This window comes from Phyllobates terribilis, unplaced genomic scaffold, assembly GCF_046119375.1.
Source record: "Phyllobates terribilis strain yellow unplaced genomic scaffold, ASM4611937v1 Scaffold_3__8_contigs__length_932513732, whole genome shotgun sequence".
Classification (NCBI taxonomy): domain Eukaryota; kingdom Metazoa; phylum Chordata; class Amphibia; order Anura; family Dendrobatidae; genus Phyllobates; species Phyllobates terribilis.
Genome location: NW_027362763.1, coordinates 339453761 through 339471368, shown reverse-complemented (window position 1 = coordinate 339471368; position 17608 = coordinate 339453761).

The following is a 17608-nucleotide window of genomic DNA, read 5'->3' as shown; positions in this document are numbered from 1 at the left end:
TGATGAGAGCAGGTTCTCCGTCACTAGGATGTATAAGAGAGGGGACAGAGGACATCCCTGCCTTGTCCCATTGGTGATTATGAAAGGTGATGAAAATGTTCTGACGCGCCCCCTGGGCCTTGGGACACCCGGAGCCGGACCCTTTTTGGTGGATGCTGGTGGTTGTAGTCTCCGTGGCGGCGACCCGGTTCCGTGGCTCAGGGCGGTCAAACCAGTGGCGGAACTATTTATGTGGTTTTGATGTTAAAATGTCCGACTAGGCCACCCGTGGATTGCGGTCAGAGTGAACAGCCGCTGCAGGGCAGACCGCTGAGGCTGGTGTTGTGGGTGCAGCAGAGCGTAGCATAACTCCCCACGGGAGGAGTATAGCCTCAGGGCAGTGTATGCGGAGGATGGGGGTGATGGTGCAGGGCAGCAGCAGTAACGACACGGAGTCAGTGATGCAGTCCAGGGCCTTTACTCACAGTTCTTATCCAGACCACGTCTGCAGGTAACGGCTGCCCACATCGTACTGTGCTCACCAGGTGAGGGGCTCAGACAACTCCCAGATAACTTTGGAGCGCTTCACAGGACCCCCTTTGTGTGTCCTTTGTCTGGCCTTTCTTACCAACCCTTCTGTCCGGCTGCCTCGGGCCTCCTTTTGGTAAACTTGGCGCCAGTTTCCCTGACCCTATGTGGTGCCTTCCTAGCGGGTGTAGCGAGGGGCTGCGCCACATAAAATGTCACAGCCTCCGGTTTCTAGCTGAGGGTCGTTTCCCGCCTCCACTAGTTTCGGGGACCGGTCTCCCCCTTTGGCCTGACCCCTCCACGCAGGTGGACTCGGGCGTGCAGTGGCGACTCGCCCGTCCGCACCCCTGGGATCCCTTTGTTCCACGTTCCTGGAGCCTTCTCCGCTCCTCTTCCTTCCTTCTCCCTCTTCCAGGCCTGGGCCTCTGTTACTAGGCCCGCCTCCGGAGCAGAGCTCATGCAGAGCCCCTGCTCCCTGTCACTTCTGCTCAGACTTCTCTGCACTGAACTAAGATGGTGCCCACCTTTTATACTCCCTTCTCAATGCACCCAGGAACTGCTTCCTCCCTGCTCCTGCACTACAGGGTTCCCCTTCCTCAGTGTTCCCTCCCCCCACTCCAGCCAGTGACAGGGACTGTCATGCCTACCTCAGGGGCATATTGGTCGCCCTGCCCCATGGCAATGTGGTGTAATGCATGCAGGTGTCGGGTCCTGATCCACACTCCATCCTTACCTGAGAGTGAGATATCACACCTCTGGGTGAGGTGCAATACCTCTGTAGCAACCGAGCCCTCAGGGTGCTACAGTTCCATTTATCTTCAGCCTAGGTGACGTATTGCGATACAGGGCCGTGATTTTGGCTATAAAAGGGTCCCCTAGACCCCTACCCCAAACTTTTTAAGAGAATAATATATGGCGTGCCAGGAGCCTCTATGAAATGCTTTCTCAGCATCCAACGAGAGTATCTAATTACAAATTTTTAACTGCAGCTAGCCCAGTATTGGGAGAGGGGGGCTGGCCGTCAGGGTTCACCGCGGCTCTGGCACAAACCCGGTGACACGGAGGTGGCTCGGGCTGGAGCGGACTGGCCGTGTCGGCTTCTCACTTTTTGGATTTTAGAAGGGCATGACATGCCTATATCTGTGTCTCCCCCTCCTTTTACTCCTCCACCTCTTTTCTTTTCGCATGACTATATGTACTTGTCACTTTTCCATGTGTTAGTTATGTCTTCTGAGCAGTTTGTCAGCTTTTGGACACCTTTGAAGGTGTTTTCTATGTGTTTCTATGTGTTTTTGTTTGCCTGCCATTGGTTTTAACGGTGTTCGAAGGTGTTCGATGAACAGTTCGACGAACAGTTCGGCGAACACACGGGTGTTCGACAAACCGAACCGAACTCGAACACTACGGGGGTGGCTCAACACTAGACTTAACCACCGTCATGTTCAATCCCTTACCCCACCACATCTGGGCTGAAACGCAAGATAGCGACCCTGCAATACGCCTGGTGAAAGACATGTTAACCCAGGAAGACGCTAGCCCTGGCCCGGACGCTCCAGAGGAAGCCAAGCAGATATGGAAGGAGAAAAGCAGGCTATTCCTGTACGAGGGTAAGCTGTGCAGAAGGCTTGTCAACCACCGGACGCACGAGCTGACCTGGCAGATAGTGGTCCCAAGGCGAGATGCAGCAATGGTCCTGGAGGCCTACCATAACAGAGCGGGACACTTCGGGTGGAAGAAACTGGAGTTCCTACTGAGAGAGCGGTTCTACTGGGTCGGCATGAGAAGGGCCATCGAGAAGTGGAGCAGGGACTGCGGCCCATGTCACCTCAGAAGGAAGGACCGTACCAGCCAGCAGACACCCTTGAGGCCCATCGTCACCAGGCAGCCTCTTGAGCTGGTAGCTCTGGACCATGTGAAATTGGCTCCAAGCCGGTCGGGCTATGTCTATGCCCTGACGAATGTGGACCATTACTCCCGGTTTCTGGTAGTGGTTCCTGTTAAAGACCTGACAGCCCAAACAGCGGCCAGAGCCACCCAGCAACACTTCTGCCGTCCACATGGGTATCCGGAACAGGTCTTGACAGATCAAGGTCCAGCGTTTGAGGCTGAAGTATTCCAGGAGTTCTGCAACCTCTACGGCTGTAGGAAGATTCGGACAACGCCTTACCACCCGCAAACCAACGGGCTGTGTGAGAAGATGAACAATATCGTCATTGATCTCCTCAAGACGTTACCCCTGGAAGAACGCAGCCTGTGGCCGGAGAAGCTGCCAGACCTGATTGACTTGTACAACCATATCCCGGTGAATGCTACAAATTGCACCCCGGCTTACCTGATGCGAGCAAGACCAGGTAAGCTGCCGATCGACCTGGAAATGGGAGTCCTGACACCTGAGGACACCTCCCCAGGTGCGGACAGGGATACGGAACGGCGGCTACAGTACAAGAAGGTACAGGAGAGTGTGGAGAGGAGTCTGGCTCAAGCAAGAGAAAAGCAAGAGAGGGTCTTCAACCAACACGCCCCTGCTGGTCCCCTGGAACCTGGTGAGCAGGTCCTGAAGCGGAAGAGAAGGTTACACAAGCTGGATGACCAGTGGGAGAGAGACCCGTACACAGTACTGCAGTCCGACCGCGACAACCCGAAGGTATGTGTGATTACCAAGAATGGAGGAGAAACCACTAGCACCGTCTCCAGAGACCACTTAAAACGGTCCCCCGAGCAACTACAGAGTCCAAGTGAAGATCAAGATGACCTTGAACCCGCAGAGGACAAGGAAGAGATGATCAGCACAGTTCTCGGAGAGTTCCTCCGGACCTGCACTCAGATAAATGGCGCAATAGTGGTACCCGTCCTACACTTCCTTCAGCCTACCCAGCAGGAGCCTACAGGAGGACGGGAAGAACAAGAAGAGCAAGCGGCCCCAGAGGTGGAAGAACCCACGCCAGCAGCCCAGGAGAGTCAGCCCTCTGCTGACAGTGAGCCTGCCATGCCTGCGGTAAGCCAAAGGACCCGCAGACAGCTGCCTGCCCTGCCTGTACACCCAGCTAGTAGCTGTACCCTCAATGATAGTGGGGAAAGCCAGGTTGGTCCACCACCAGACAGTGGGTTAAGGAGGTCAACCAGGAGCACTAGGGGTCAAACACCTGCTCGCTGGAGGATATAGGTACAAGATCTAAATGTACCATGTATATATTTAATATGTTTGTTACCTGTAACTAATAGTGTTTTCTCCAGTTTGTCTAGATATATGGACTGACAGGTTATGAACTTTGGATAACCGGAACTACCTTGTAAGTAGTTGCACTTGGTGCCTCTTGCGAAGACGGCCACGGAAGAAAAACCTGTCTGGCGTGGTCCCGAGTGGTCCAAAGTAGTTTGCTTCGCCTTGCAGCCACGCCCAGGGCCAACGTTTGGGGTTTGCTTTGGACAGGTCCCCGCACCGGTTGAGACTTCGCCTTATTGGGTGAAATGGACACCCGGTCACAGGCCATACTGTGACCTAAAGAACTTAATATGTGGTGTTGTTTGTTGTTTTCTTCTCTGTTATGTTTATGTTATAATTTATACTCTGTATCGTGTTTCTTGTTTAGTCCCGGAGTACTAAGCTTTCCTAGGGGGGAATGTGTCACCCCAGGCCTGGATGCCACAAACTTGTAAGGCTGTGTCTGAGAGCAGGAGGGAGGTTCTCTGGTCATGGACCATTTGCATGCAGCACCTCCTGTCCCAGGCCAGTAGGGGGAGCAGGCTGCCCCTATAAAAACTGGTACTGAGGGCAGGGTTAGGGAGACCAGGACCCACTTCTGAAGCATCTAGAAGGGTTCCCAGAAGAGAGGGACAGGTCAGCCGCAGCTGAGGAGTCCAGGAGGCAAAGGAGGAACAGAAAGCCAGGGACAGAGGCGACGAGAGCCGGAAGGAGGTGCCATGCATGCCAGGATGGTGGGGTGCCAAGCATAACAGAAAGAGGGATGAGGGGTGCCATGCATACCAGGAAGAGGGATGAGGGGTGCCATGCATACCAGGAAGAGGGATGAGGGGTGTCATGCATACCAGGAAGAAGGATGAAGGGTGCCAAGCATACCAGGATGAGGGGTGCCATGCATACCAGCAAGAGGGATGAGGGGGGCCATGCATACCAGGATGAGGGGTGCCAAGCATACCAGGAAGAGGGATGAGGAGTGCCATGCATACCAGGAAGAGGGATGAGGGGTGCCATGCATACCAGGAAGAGGGATGAGGAGCGCCATGCATACCAGGAAGAGGGATGAGGTGCGCCATGCATACCAGGCTGAGGGTGAAGGGTACCATGCATACCAGGAAGAGGGATGATGGGTGAAATGCATACCAGGAAGAGGGATGAGGGGTACCAGGCATACAAGGAAGAGGGATAAGGGGAGCCATGCAGCATAATGGGGATGGAGGTGCTACACATGCCAGGACAGGGGGATGCCAAGCATACCAGGAAGAGGGATGAGGGGTGCCATGCATACCAGGAAGAGGGATGAGGGGTGTCATGCATACCAGGAAGAGGGATGAAGGGTGCCAAGCATACCAGGATGAGGGGTGCCAAGCATACCAGGAAGAGGGATGAGGAGTGCTATGCATACCAGGATGAGGGATGAGGGGTGCTATGCATACCAGGAAGAGGGATAAGAGGCGCCATGCATACCAGGATGAGGGATGAAGGGTACCATGCATACCAGGAAGAGGGATGAGGGGTGAGATGCATACCAGGAAGAGGAATGAAGGGTGTCAGGCATACCAAGAAGAGGGATAAGGGGAGCCATGCATACCAGGAAGAGGGGTACCATGCATACCAGGATGAGGGGGCCATGTATACCAGGATGAGGGGTGCCATACATACCAGAATGAGGGGTGCCATGCATACCAGGATGATGGGGTGCCATGTATACCAGGATGGGGATGAGGGGTGCCATGCATACCAGGATGGGGGATTGGGGTGCCATGCATACCAGGATGGTGGATTGGGGTGCCATGCATACCAGGATTGGGATTGGGGTGCCATGCATACCAGGATGGTGATGAGGGGGCCATGCATAACAGGATGGGGATGATGGGTGCCATGCATATCAGGATGGGGATGAGGGGTGCTATGCCTACCTGAATGGGGATGAGGGGTGCCATGCATACCAGTATGGAGATTAGGGTGCCATTCATATTAAGATGGGGATGAGGGGTGCCATGCATATCAGGATGGGGATGAAAGGTGCCATGCATCCCAGGATGAGGATGGGGCCACATATAACAGAAAGGAGGGGGCCATATATACCAGGATCGGGGATATTAAAAGAATTGGGGGACATTTATAACAGTGTCAGCAGCAGACCCCCTCCCCCTTAATAGAGCATCATGACCACATTTTTTGCTTACATTTTTTTTTCTATTTTCCTCCCCTAAAACCTAAGTGCGTCTTATGGTCTGGTGCGTCTTATAGTCCGAAAAATACTGTATATATACAGGGTGGTCCAAAAGTAGGTGGGCAAAAAATAATAACATTTATTTTGATTTATATATAAAATTATATTTACTAACACAAGCATAACATTGACAATTTAAATTTATTCTGAACAATAATACAAAAGCCCTTAAATTTTATCAACACAGGTGCTCCAACTGTTTTCCATTACAATTTGCACATCTTTGCAGTCTGCCTCTTACGCTTCGACAAACTTTTTTGCACAAGTCTCTTTGGGTATTAATTTCTTGAAATGCATCTCTTATGTAATTTTTCAAATCACTGACACTTTTTGGTTTTCGACTATAAACTTTGTCCTTGAGTACTCCCCAAAAGAAAAAATCCATTGGGGTCAAGTCTGGTGAACGTGCTGGCCAATTAAGTGGGCCTCTTCGGCCAATTCATTTATTAGGAAATGTTTCATCAAGATACTCGCGGACTACTCTTGAATAATGTGGAGGGGCCCCATCTTGTTGGAAATAAAGGTCATTTGAATTAGGCTGTTGCTGTAACTGGGGAACAACTTGATTCATTAGAATTTCGAGATACTTATCTCCTGTGACTGTTCCATCAAAAAATATTGGTCCTAAAACACCAAAACTTGAAATACCACCCCAAACATTGACACCTGGCTCATTTAGTTGTTGCTGTAATGTTAAATGCTTGTTCTCATTATACCAGTAAATACAATTATGTCTGTTAATATGGCCAGATAATTTGAAAGAAGCTTCATCACTCCACATAATGTTATCTAAAATTACTGGATTTTCTTCAATTTCGTTAAGCATAATCTCACTAAATTGCAGCCACCTGTCTGGATCATCCTCCAATAAACCATGAATTAGACGTGGACGATAAGCTTTCCACCTAATAGATTTCAGGATTTGCATGATAGAAGCTTGTGAAATTCCCAATTCCAAAGAGGCTCTTCTGGTGGACTTTTTTGTACTCTGAACAAATGTTTCAGCAACAAGTTGTTTATTATCTTCTGTACAGAATGTTTTGGGTCGACCAATTTCACTTTATACCATGTTTGTTTGATAAATCTCCCCCTTCATAACCTTATTACACTTTCTGTCCACCTACTTTTGGACCACCCTGTATATATCTGTTTTTATGGGATTTGTGTTCATTCTTTTGATATACAACCCCTGGCAAAAATTATGGAATCACCGGGCTTGGAGGTTGTTCATTCAGTTGTTTAATGTTGTTGAAAAAAAGCAGATCACAGACATGGCACAAAACTAAAGTCATTTCAAATGGCAACTTTAGGGCTTTAAGAAACACTAAAAGAAATCAAGATTAAAAATGTGGTACTCAGTAAGGGTAATTTTTTTCAGACCAAGCAGAGGGAAAAAAATATGGAATCACTAAATTCTGAGGAAAAAATTATGGAATCATGAAAAACAAACACACAAAAGAACACTCCAATACATCACTAGTATTTAGTTGCACCACCTCTGGCTTTAATAACAGCTTGCAGTCTCTGAGGCATGGACCTAATGAGTGACAAACAGTATCCTTCATCAATCTGGCTCCAACTTTCTCTGATTGCTTTTGCCAGATCAACTTTGCAGGTTGGAGCCTTGTCATGGACCATTTTCTTCAACTTCCACCAAAGATTTTCAATTGGATTGAGATCCGGACTATTTGCAGGCCATGACATTGACCTTATGTGACTTCTTTCAAGGAATGTTTTCACAGTTTTTGCTCTATGGCAGGATGCATTATCATCTTGAAAAATGATGTAATCATCCTAAAACATCCTTTCAATTGATGGGATAAGAAAACCGTCCAAAATATTAATGTAAACTTGGGCATTTATTGAAGAAGTAATGACAGCCATCTCCCCAGTGCCTTTACCTGACATGCAGCCCCATATCATCAATGACTGTGGAACTTTGCATGTTCTCTTCATGCAGTCATCTTTATAAATCTCATTGGAATGGCACCAAACAAAAGTTCCAGCATCATCACCTTGCCCAATGCAGATTCGCGATTCATCACTGAATATGACTTTCATCCAGTCATCCACAGTCCACGATTGCTTTTCCTTAGCCCATTGTAACCTTGTTTTTTTCTGTTTAGGTGTTAATGATGGCTTATGTTTAGCTTTTCTGTATGTAAATCCCATTTCCTTTAGGCAGTTTCTTACAGTTCGGTCACAGACATTGACTCCAGTTTCCTCCCATTCGTTCCTCATTTGTTTTGTTGTGCATTTCCTGTTTTGGAGACATATTGCTTTAAGTTTCCGGTCTTCACGCTTTGATGTCTTCCTTGGTCTACCAGTATGTTTGCCTTTAACAACCTTCCCATGTTGTTTGCATTTGGTCCAGATTTTAGACACAGCTGACTGTGAACAACCAACATCTTTTGCAACTGTGTGATGATTTACCTTCTTTAAAGAGTTTGATAATCCTCTCCTTGGTTTCAATTGACATCTCTCCTGTTGGAGCCATGATTCATGTCAGTCCACTTGGTGCAACAGCTCTCCAAGGTGTGATCACTCCTTTTTAGATGCAGACTAATGAGCAGATCTAATTTAATGCAGGTGTTAGTTTTGGAAATGAAAATTTTCAGGGTGATTCCATAATTTTTTCCGCAGAATTGAGTGATTCCATAATTTTTTCCCTCTGCTTGGTCTGAAAAAAATTACCCTTACTGAGTACCACATTTTTAATCTTTATTTATTTTTGTGTTTCTTAAAGCCCTAAAGATGCCATTTGAAATGACTTTAGTTTTGTACCATGTCTGTGATCTGCTTTTTTCAACAACATTAAACAACTGAATGAACATCCTCCGAGCCCGGGTTGTACATTGTATTCTCTGTGCTTTTTAGGGGTTAAATGAACATCGAATATATGATGCTTATAATGAAATGAACATCCCATATAAACAGGTGTGTAATGAATTCCTTGTGCTTGTTAAGTGGGGAATAAATACAGAATAAATGATGTTTATATGGAATTTGTGTTCATTCCACTATTATCTGCATATATTCCATGTTCATTCCATGTCTAGGATGACCAGGAAACTTATTATACCTCTCTTTATTTTTGTACCAATAAGATGTAATGTTCATTATTTCTAGTAAATTCCCTAGGATACTTACTTAGTTCTTGAGTGTCCAACCATTTTGTATCCTAACTATAGTTGTGCGAACGCAACAAAATATGTTTGCATCGCCGTGGCTGCATGTCTCGCGGCTGTTAGACAGCCACAGCACATGCAGCGATTGCCTTATCCAAGCACCTTATTCGAGAACATTGGCGCAACACTAATCCTTGCCAATCCTGAGAGCCCAGATCTGGAAATCCAAACATTGTACTCAACTTGCTCCAGAAATACCATAAACAATGAATGGAGCTGACATTGAGCATGTGCACCTTTGCTCCATTCATGACAGGGCTTTCCAGAGCATCGTTATCAGGGTTTCCAATTCCCATTCTTGGGATTGGTTGCGATTCCAGCATTTAGACCCATAGGGATTAGCAGGTTATTTCCTATCCTATGGTAAGGGAATAACTTGTTATTTTGGGAAAAACCTTTTAAGAAGCGTGCATGAGCGGTGGTCCAAGCAATAGAACAGCAGAGGTAAGCATACGTTCCAGCCAGAGAGCAGAGGTGAATGGGAGAAGAGACATGGATGATGCCATTTCGGAGTAAGACATCTAGGAGAGGAATGGACCAGAGGGTAAGCCTGATATTACACCTAAACATGTACAGTAGTTCTATTTTAATTTAACTTTTTATTTCCATCCCAATCTGTTTTCATATTTACTTCAGACTTAAGCTGCTTAAAAATGTGTGATTTCTTTACTATCTTGCTCATGTTACAATGCTTAAATAAAATGTATATAAAAATAAGTGTTTTTTAATTTTTGATGATGTATTTATTTATTTTCCATGATGTTATGACATACAGTATATGGAAAAAAAATATTAAAATTTTCACTGGCCACTAAGCATTCACAATAGGTTGACGCCTATTTTCTAGAGATCACTTCATTGTGCAGTACAGACTTTATAGTACATGCTGCCCCAGACACTTTTAGTACTCATTTCCTATAGTGTAGTCTCGCTAAGTGTGCACATGGCATGCCACATGGCCAGACTACAACTTCATTGAACAACTTTGATAGAACTACTTATATAAACAAAAACACATCCATATATAAAATCTCCTGGGCATCAATCCAACGTCTAATTAAAACTATTGAGCATCCATGACATCACCAGACTCCCACAATTATCTACAAAGATGATAGACAAGAAGAAAAGGGACACTTGTTTACTAAGAAATAAAATGTTTTAAATATGGTGTTATACTTATGTGAATGTTTTGGTGTCTTATCGGTACCGTTATGGTCGGGGACGACCATATTTTAGGAGGGATGTATGTAAGGGTGTGACAGGGGCTATCATATGCCTCTCCCTCTTTAAACAGTGTTTACGCCAAGTGTATGATTTTATTATGTTTTCGTGACTGTATTAATATGTGAGTCTGTATATAGCGTATAGGGAAAGCATGGGATATAGTCCAGGGTTTACTTCGTAATAGATAACATTAGGGCTGATAGGCAGTGCTGGGCCTAGTAGTGTATAAGATTTAAGGCATAGTTTAGGACATAGGAGGTTTAGTGACTGCAATAGGGTAGTAACGGGGAAGTTTGCCTATCGACCGGAGAAGAGTTGGCGATTGGTCCAGTTAAAAGTGGGTTTTGTCCAGTGCAGAGCAACTTTTTTTCTGTTAGTCAGTCAGTTCAGTCAGAAATAGAGAGTTGAAGTATGTGCAGGAGGGATAGCTGAGAAAAGTGAAGAAGTTCAGGGCCAGTGTGGGCTGAAGGTCAACAGTGATACAGAAGAGGAAAAGAAAGATAGGAGCAGCATTATGGAAATTGAAGTGGCCATCTTCAGAGATTATTCCCTAAACGTCCGAGGCCATTGGCCTAGAAAAGGTATGGAGGAGAAAGCCTTATTTTCAAGTGGGGAAAGCGAACGTGATGCCCAGATAATTAGTGGAACCATGTTCTTGGAAGCTGCTAAGCCGGGTAGAATATCCCTGAGGAGGGAAAAGTCAGAAAAGAGTGGGATAATGCAGGTGGCTGAAACTGTGACTGCCGTATCACATAGTACTGTAACTGTGACCAAAACTTGACTGAAGACGTTAAGTAAAATGGTTTTGTTGAAAAAGAAAAATGAGTCTGAGCTTAACTGTGTGCCTGCTTCTGAGAGAGGAACCGAGGATCAGATGTGGCCCTCAAAGGAAAAGGTGAGTGTCACCTACTGTACACAGCCCACATGAAGAATAGGACTTTATCTTTTATTTGTGGGGTGCCAGGATGTGGGAGGAGAACAGCAGCCCCTCGCTATGACTACCACCCTGTGGCCCTCACAAAGCCACATTCCGTCCTTAAAAACCAAACTGAAGATTGTTGGATAGGAGACGGTACATTGAAGAAGCTGTGGAGGTCCTCTTAGTTGTTGTTTACAAGTGTCCAGCATTTCACTGATGAAGTCTATTGGCAGCCCCAGTGGCCATCTGCAATATGTAACCATATAATTATGCTTGTGAGCTGTCAGTCTCGCAGAGGCAGGTGGGGTTCGGCGCAGAACTAACTGTTTATTCTCATGTTAGGTTTCCTATCTCTTCAAGAAGTAATTCGTCTTTTACTCACCTATTCAAATCAGAATTTTACAAGTACTCTTATGACAATGGATCTTGGATGATTATTAGTGATATGTAGATATCTAAGTGGATAGTTCAGGTACAACATTTTATTGCACAACATGCTTCAGAGTAAGATGTTATATCACACTAGCTCATTCTAGAGAAAAATATCATTATACAAAAGTATGTTTTATACTCATTAAATTCAGATTTTTCTTTCAATCCCATTGCACAAGTGAAAGAAATTCAGTATCTCGCCATGCAATTTGCCTATACAAACATCTCTGAAAGAATGGCTCAGTCTAATGAGCTCACTGAATTTTGAACGTGATCCTGTAATAAGATGGCATCCATGTAACAAGTCAGATCATAAAATTTCTTACCTCCTAAATATTCTTTGATCAACTATGAGTGGTATTATTGAACGGTGGAGGTGTTTAGGGATCACAGCAACTCAGGCAAGAAACACAAAGTGGACACCTCATAAAATTGTGGCATAGGATTACCGAGTGCTGAGGTGCATAGTGAAGAAAAGTTGCTGACTTAATAACTGTAAAGATCCAAACATCCTCTGGTAATAATATCAGCATAACAACTGTGTCAAGAGCTTAATGGCATGGGTTTTCATCGCCAAGCAGCTGCATAAAAGCCTTACATCACCAAGCACAATGTCAATTGTTGGGTGAAGTAATGTAAACCATGCAGCCACTGAACTCTGGAGCAATGAAAATGTGTTCTGAGGAATGACAAATCACACTTATCTATCTGGCAGTCTGATGTACGAGTCTGAGTTTAGCTAATCCCTGGAGAAAGTTACCCTCCTGACTGCATTGTGCCAACTGTAAAGTTTGGTGGAGGAGGAATGATGATATAGGGCTCTTTTTCAAGGATTGGCCTAAACCCCTTAGTTCTAATGAAGGGAAATCTTAAATATGTTGCCCACTACTGGCCACACAGTCCCCTGACCTCAACCCCATAAAGCAACTTTTGGATAAATCTAAGTGGAGATTGTGAGTTCATGTTCAACATCAGTGTCTGACCTCACAAATTCTCTTCTGGATGAATGGACAAAAATTCTTACAGACACAGTACAAAATCTTGAAGAAATGCTTCCCAGTAGAGTGGAAGCTGTTATAGCTGCAGAGGACTAAGCCTATATTAATGCCTATGGACTTGTGGAAAGGTATGTTATAAAACTCTAATAGGCATAATGTGTATTGTTACCAATACTTTTGTCCATATAGTGTATGTATCAAATATGTAATAGACTACATCTCATGATCCAATGAAGTATATCGCTCTCAAAGTAAGGAACCAATTAATACTTAAAGGGAACCTGTCATTTTAAAAAAGGTATTAGTGATGATCGAGCGTGTATTGCTAACCCTTTCGGCGAGCACGCTCAGGTGTCGCCGTGGCTGCATGTGTCATGGCTGTTAGACATCTGTGACACATGCAGTGATTGCATGTTTATTAGGCAATCCCTGCATGTGTCACAGCTGTCTAACAGCCGTGACACATGCAGCCACAGCAACACTAACATAGATGCCGAGCACGCCGAAAATACTCGGCGAGCACCAGAGTGTGCTTGCCAAAAGAGATAAGAATACACTCTCGATCACCACTAAAAGATATCTGATCTGAATGCATATTGTTATTGTCATGAATGTGCCACACCCTGCTGAAACCTGTGATACATCTGGGATTAGAAGATCACAGCAGTTAGCTGATGACAGGTCCTCTTTGGTATCTGCCCGGCTATTCATGAGTTAAACAGGTTTATGGTTTCTGGTGGTATGGCAGGGGTTAAGAATTCCTTCTTTAAACTCTGCTGAGTATTCAGTTGGTTTCTGTGTCAGCTGCAGCTTATTGGGACAGCTCCCTTTCATTATTTAAACCCTGTCTTAGCTTCTTCCCATGACAGCTATAGTTTTTCTATCCTGTGCCTTACTTTCCTGGAGAAGCTGTTGTGTTCTTGGAGAAGCTGTTTGTGTTCCTTTTGATTCTTATGGAGTTCCATTTGGTTGTGTGTTTTCCCCTGTCTTGTCTCATTCCCTGTGTTGTCTTATTGTAATAGTAAGACTAATGTCTTGCTGTCCAGCACACTATCTAAGGTTAGACTCAGGGCCATCCAGGGCTTAGGCATGTGACGGCGCACGGGGGGAAGGACCTGTCTAGGGCGATAGGGAGCGCAGATGTACACACGTGGTCAAAAATGTTGGTACCCCTCATTTAATGAAAGAAAAACCCCAATAGTCACAGAAATAACTTGAATCTGACTAAAGTAATAATAAATTTAAAAATCTATAAAAATGAACAAATGAAAGTCAGACATTGCTTTTCAACCCTACTTCCACAGAATTTAAAAAAAAAATGAAACTCATGAAATAGCCCTGGACAGAAATGATGGTACTCTTAACTTAATATTTTGTTGAACAACCTTTTGAGGCAATCACTGCAATCAAACGATTCCTGTAACTGACAATGAGACTTCTGCACCTCTCGACAGGTATTTTGGCCCACTCCTCATGAGCAAACTGCTCCAGTTGTCTCGTGTTTGAAGGTTGCCTTCTCCAGACGGCATGTTTCAGCTCTTTCCAAAGATGCTCAATAGGATTTAGGTCAGGGCTCATAGAAGGCCACTTCAGAATAGTCCAATGTTTTCCTCTTAGCCATTCTTGGGTGCTTTTTAGCTGTGTGTTTTGGTTCATTATTCTGTTGCAAGAACCATGACCTGTGACTGAGACCAAGCTTTCTGACACTGGGCAGCACATTTCTCTCTAGAATCCCTTGATAGTCTTAAGATTTCATTGTACTCTGCACAGATTCAAGACACCCTGTGCCAGATGTAGCAAAGCAGCCCCAGAATATAACAGAGCCTCCTCCATGTTTCACAGTAGGGAGTGTTCTTTTCTTGATATTCTTCATTTTTCCATCTGTGAACATAGAGCTGATGTGCCTTGCCAAAAAATTCCATTTTTGTCTCATCTGTCCTTTGTGGCTTGTCAACATGTAGCTTGGCAAATTCCAGTCTGGCTTTTTTATGTTTTTTTCCAACAATGGTGTTCTCCTTGGTCGTCTCCCATGAAGTCCACTTTGGATCAAACAACGACGGATGGTGCGATCTGACACTGATGTTTCTTGAGCTTGAAGTTCACCTTTAATCTCTTTAGAAGTTATCCTGGGCTCTTTTGTTACCATTCGTATTATCCGTCTCTTTGATTTGTCATCAATTTTCCTACTTTGGCCACATCCAGTGAGGTTGGCTACAGTCCCATGGATCTTAAATTTCTGAATAATATGTGCAACTGTAGTCACAGGAACATCAAGCTGCTTGGAAATTGTCTTATAACCTTTACCTTTAATATGCTTGTCTATAATTTTCTTTCTAATCTCCTGAGACAACTCTTTCCTTTGCTTCCTCTGGTCCATGTTGAGTGTGGTACACACCATGTCACCAAACAGCACAGTGAGTATCTGTAGTCCTATATACAGGCCCACTGACTAATTAAAGATTGTAGACACCTGTGATGCTAATTAGTGGACGCAACTTGATTTAACATGCCCCACATTATTTTCAGGGGTACCATCATTTCTGCCCAGGCCTATTTCATGAGTTAAATTTTTTTTTAAATTCTGTGGAAGCAGGGTTGAAAAGCAATGTCTGACTTTCATTTGTTCATTTTCATAGATTTTTAATTTATTATTACTTTTGTCAGATTCAAGTTATTTCTGTGACAATTGTAGGTTTTTCTTTCATTAAACAAGGGGTACTAACAATTTTGACCACGTGTGTAAGTATAAGGTGAGTCTTGAGGGGTGACCACCTTCTCCCTCTCCTTATCATAAGGGCACTCCTTTACCGGCTCTCTCACCCCCTCCCTTTGCGTCGCACACCAGGCATCTCCCTGCCCTGGTGTGACATTAGAGCTGGCCACATTTTCAGCAAGATCCCAACATGGATGCAGTTGCAGCTCTTGTAAAACAAATGCAGACACTGTCTCTAGAAGTGACAGATCTGCGGTTTCTAGTTCGGCAACAGCGATAACAAACCTCGGGTGTGGTGGTCTCGGCTGTCAGTCAGACTCAGCCTGAACCCAAGATGGCCCTTCCGGACTGTTTTTTTGGGGGGAAGGACAAGTTTGCAGTGTTCAGGGAAGCCTGTAAACTTTATTTCAGGCTGTGCCCTTGTTTCTCTGGGAGTCAGGAAGAGCGGGTAGGGATTGTGATTTCCTTACTTCAAGGGGATCCTCAATCCTAGGTCTTTTGCCTTCCAGCCAACTCCCAGTCCCTCTGGTCAGTAGATGAGTTTTATGCGGCCCTAGGTCTCATCTATGAAGATCCTAACCGAGTCTGCCTTGCTGAGCCTAAGCTATGTATGCTACAGCAGGAGGATCGACCAGCAGAGGAGTTTTGTTCAGAGTTCCGCAGATGGGCCACTGACACCAGGAGTTATGACTCTGTCCTTAGAAGCCCATTTTGTCAGGGTCTGTCAGAAAGGCTAAAGGACACTCTGGTCCTGTATGAATCTCCTGAGTCATTAGAGGTTGCTATGGCTTTAGCCAGTTGGATTGACAGACACCTCTGGAATAGAGTTGTATTGACCCCTTCCCCAGTAGTACTCTCTAAGGGTGAAAACTCTCCCATGTGTCCTGAGGAACCCAAGTAGTTGGGGAGGACCTCTCTTTGGTTTGAGCCACCTGCGGTTTGCCGTAAGATGGGGTTGGTTTCTTTTGTGGTCAGAGGGCTCACTTCATTGGGGTCTGTCCTTCCGCACGTAAATTGAAGAAACCAGAGGAAAACCTCTGACCCCAGGTTGTGTGGAGTTTTACAACCTGGGCGTATATATTTTCTCCACATAGACATCTCAGTTTGTTTTACCTGCAGAAATTGTTGTAGGTACAAAAACAGGAAACGTTTCTAACCTTTTGAATAGTGGGGCGGGAGCCAATATGAGGAATACTTGGCTTGCCCAGACTCATGGTCTCTCTTGCAACATTCTGGTGAATCCCATCCACATATTTGCTATTGACTCTGGGCCTCTTGGTCCAGGGTGTTTCACACAAATGGTGCATAATCTAAGGGGCCCTTCACACGGAATTAATTTTCTGCTATGTTCTTGAAGGCCTTCCTACTCCTATTGTCTTATCCACAGAGATAGTTAGGTGAAGTGATTACAGTAACAATAACTGCCTGAATACTCACCTCTCTACCATCTCTACCAAAACCCTACCCCCTTTTCTGTCCAGTTTTGAGGATGTATTTTCAGAAAAGGGATGGGAGGAACTGCCTCTCCATTGAGCCTATGATTGCCCCGCTAACTTGCTCCCTGGAGCAAAACTACCTAAAACCAAATTATACAATCTTTCTAGCCCTGAAAGGCAGGCTATGAAAGATTATATCTCCGAAAGTCTTGCTAAAGGACATATCAGACCCTCCTCTTCTCACATTGCAGCAGGGTTCATTTTTGTTAAGAAAAAAGATGCGGATCTGCGTCCTTGTTTAGATTTTCAGGAGTTAAATCGGATTACCATCCGAGACCCTTATCCCCTTCCCCTCATTCCTGATTTGTTTAATTAGATTGTTGGTGCAAAATGGTTCTCCAAGTTGGATCTGTTATCCACTCAGGGGATGAGTGGGAAAAAAGTCTTAAACACTCCTGAGGGGCATTATGAAAATCTCGTCATGCCATTTGGTCTGACTAATGCTCCCGCCATTTTTCAACATTTTGTCAATACCTTTCATCATCTGGTGGGCAAATTTGTGGTGGTATATCTTGATGACATTCTGAATTTCCTCGCCAAATTTTGGGACTTACCAGGTACATGTCAGGCAGGTATTACAGATATTATGGGATAATAAACTGTATGCTAAGCTTGAAAAATGCATGTTCGCAGTACAGGAGGTGCCATTTTTAAGATACCTGGTGTCATCTTCAGGGTTCCAGATGGACCCTG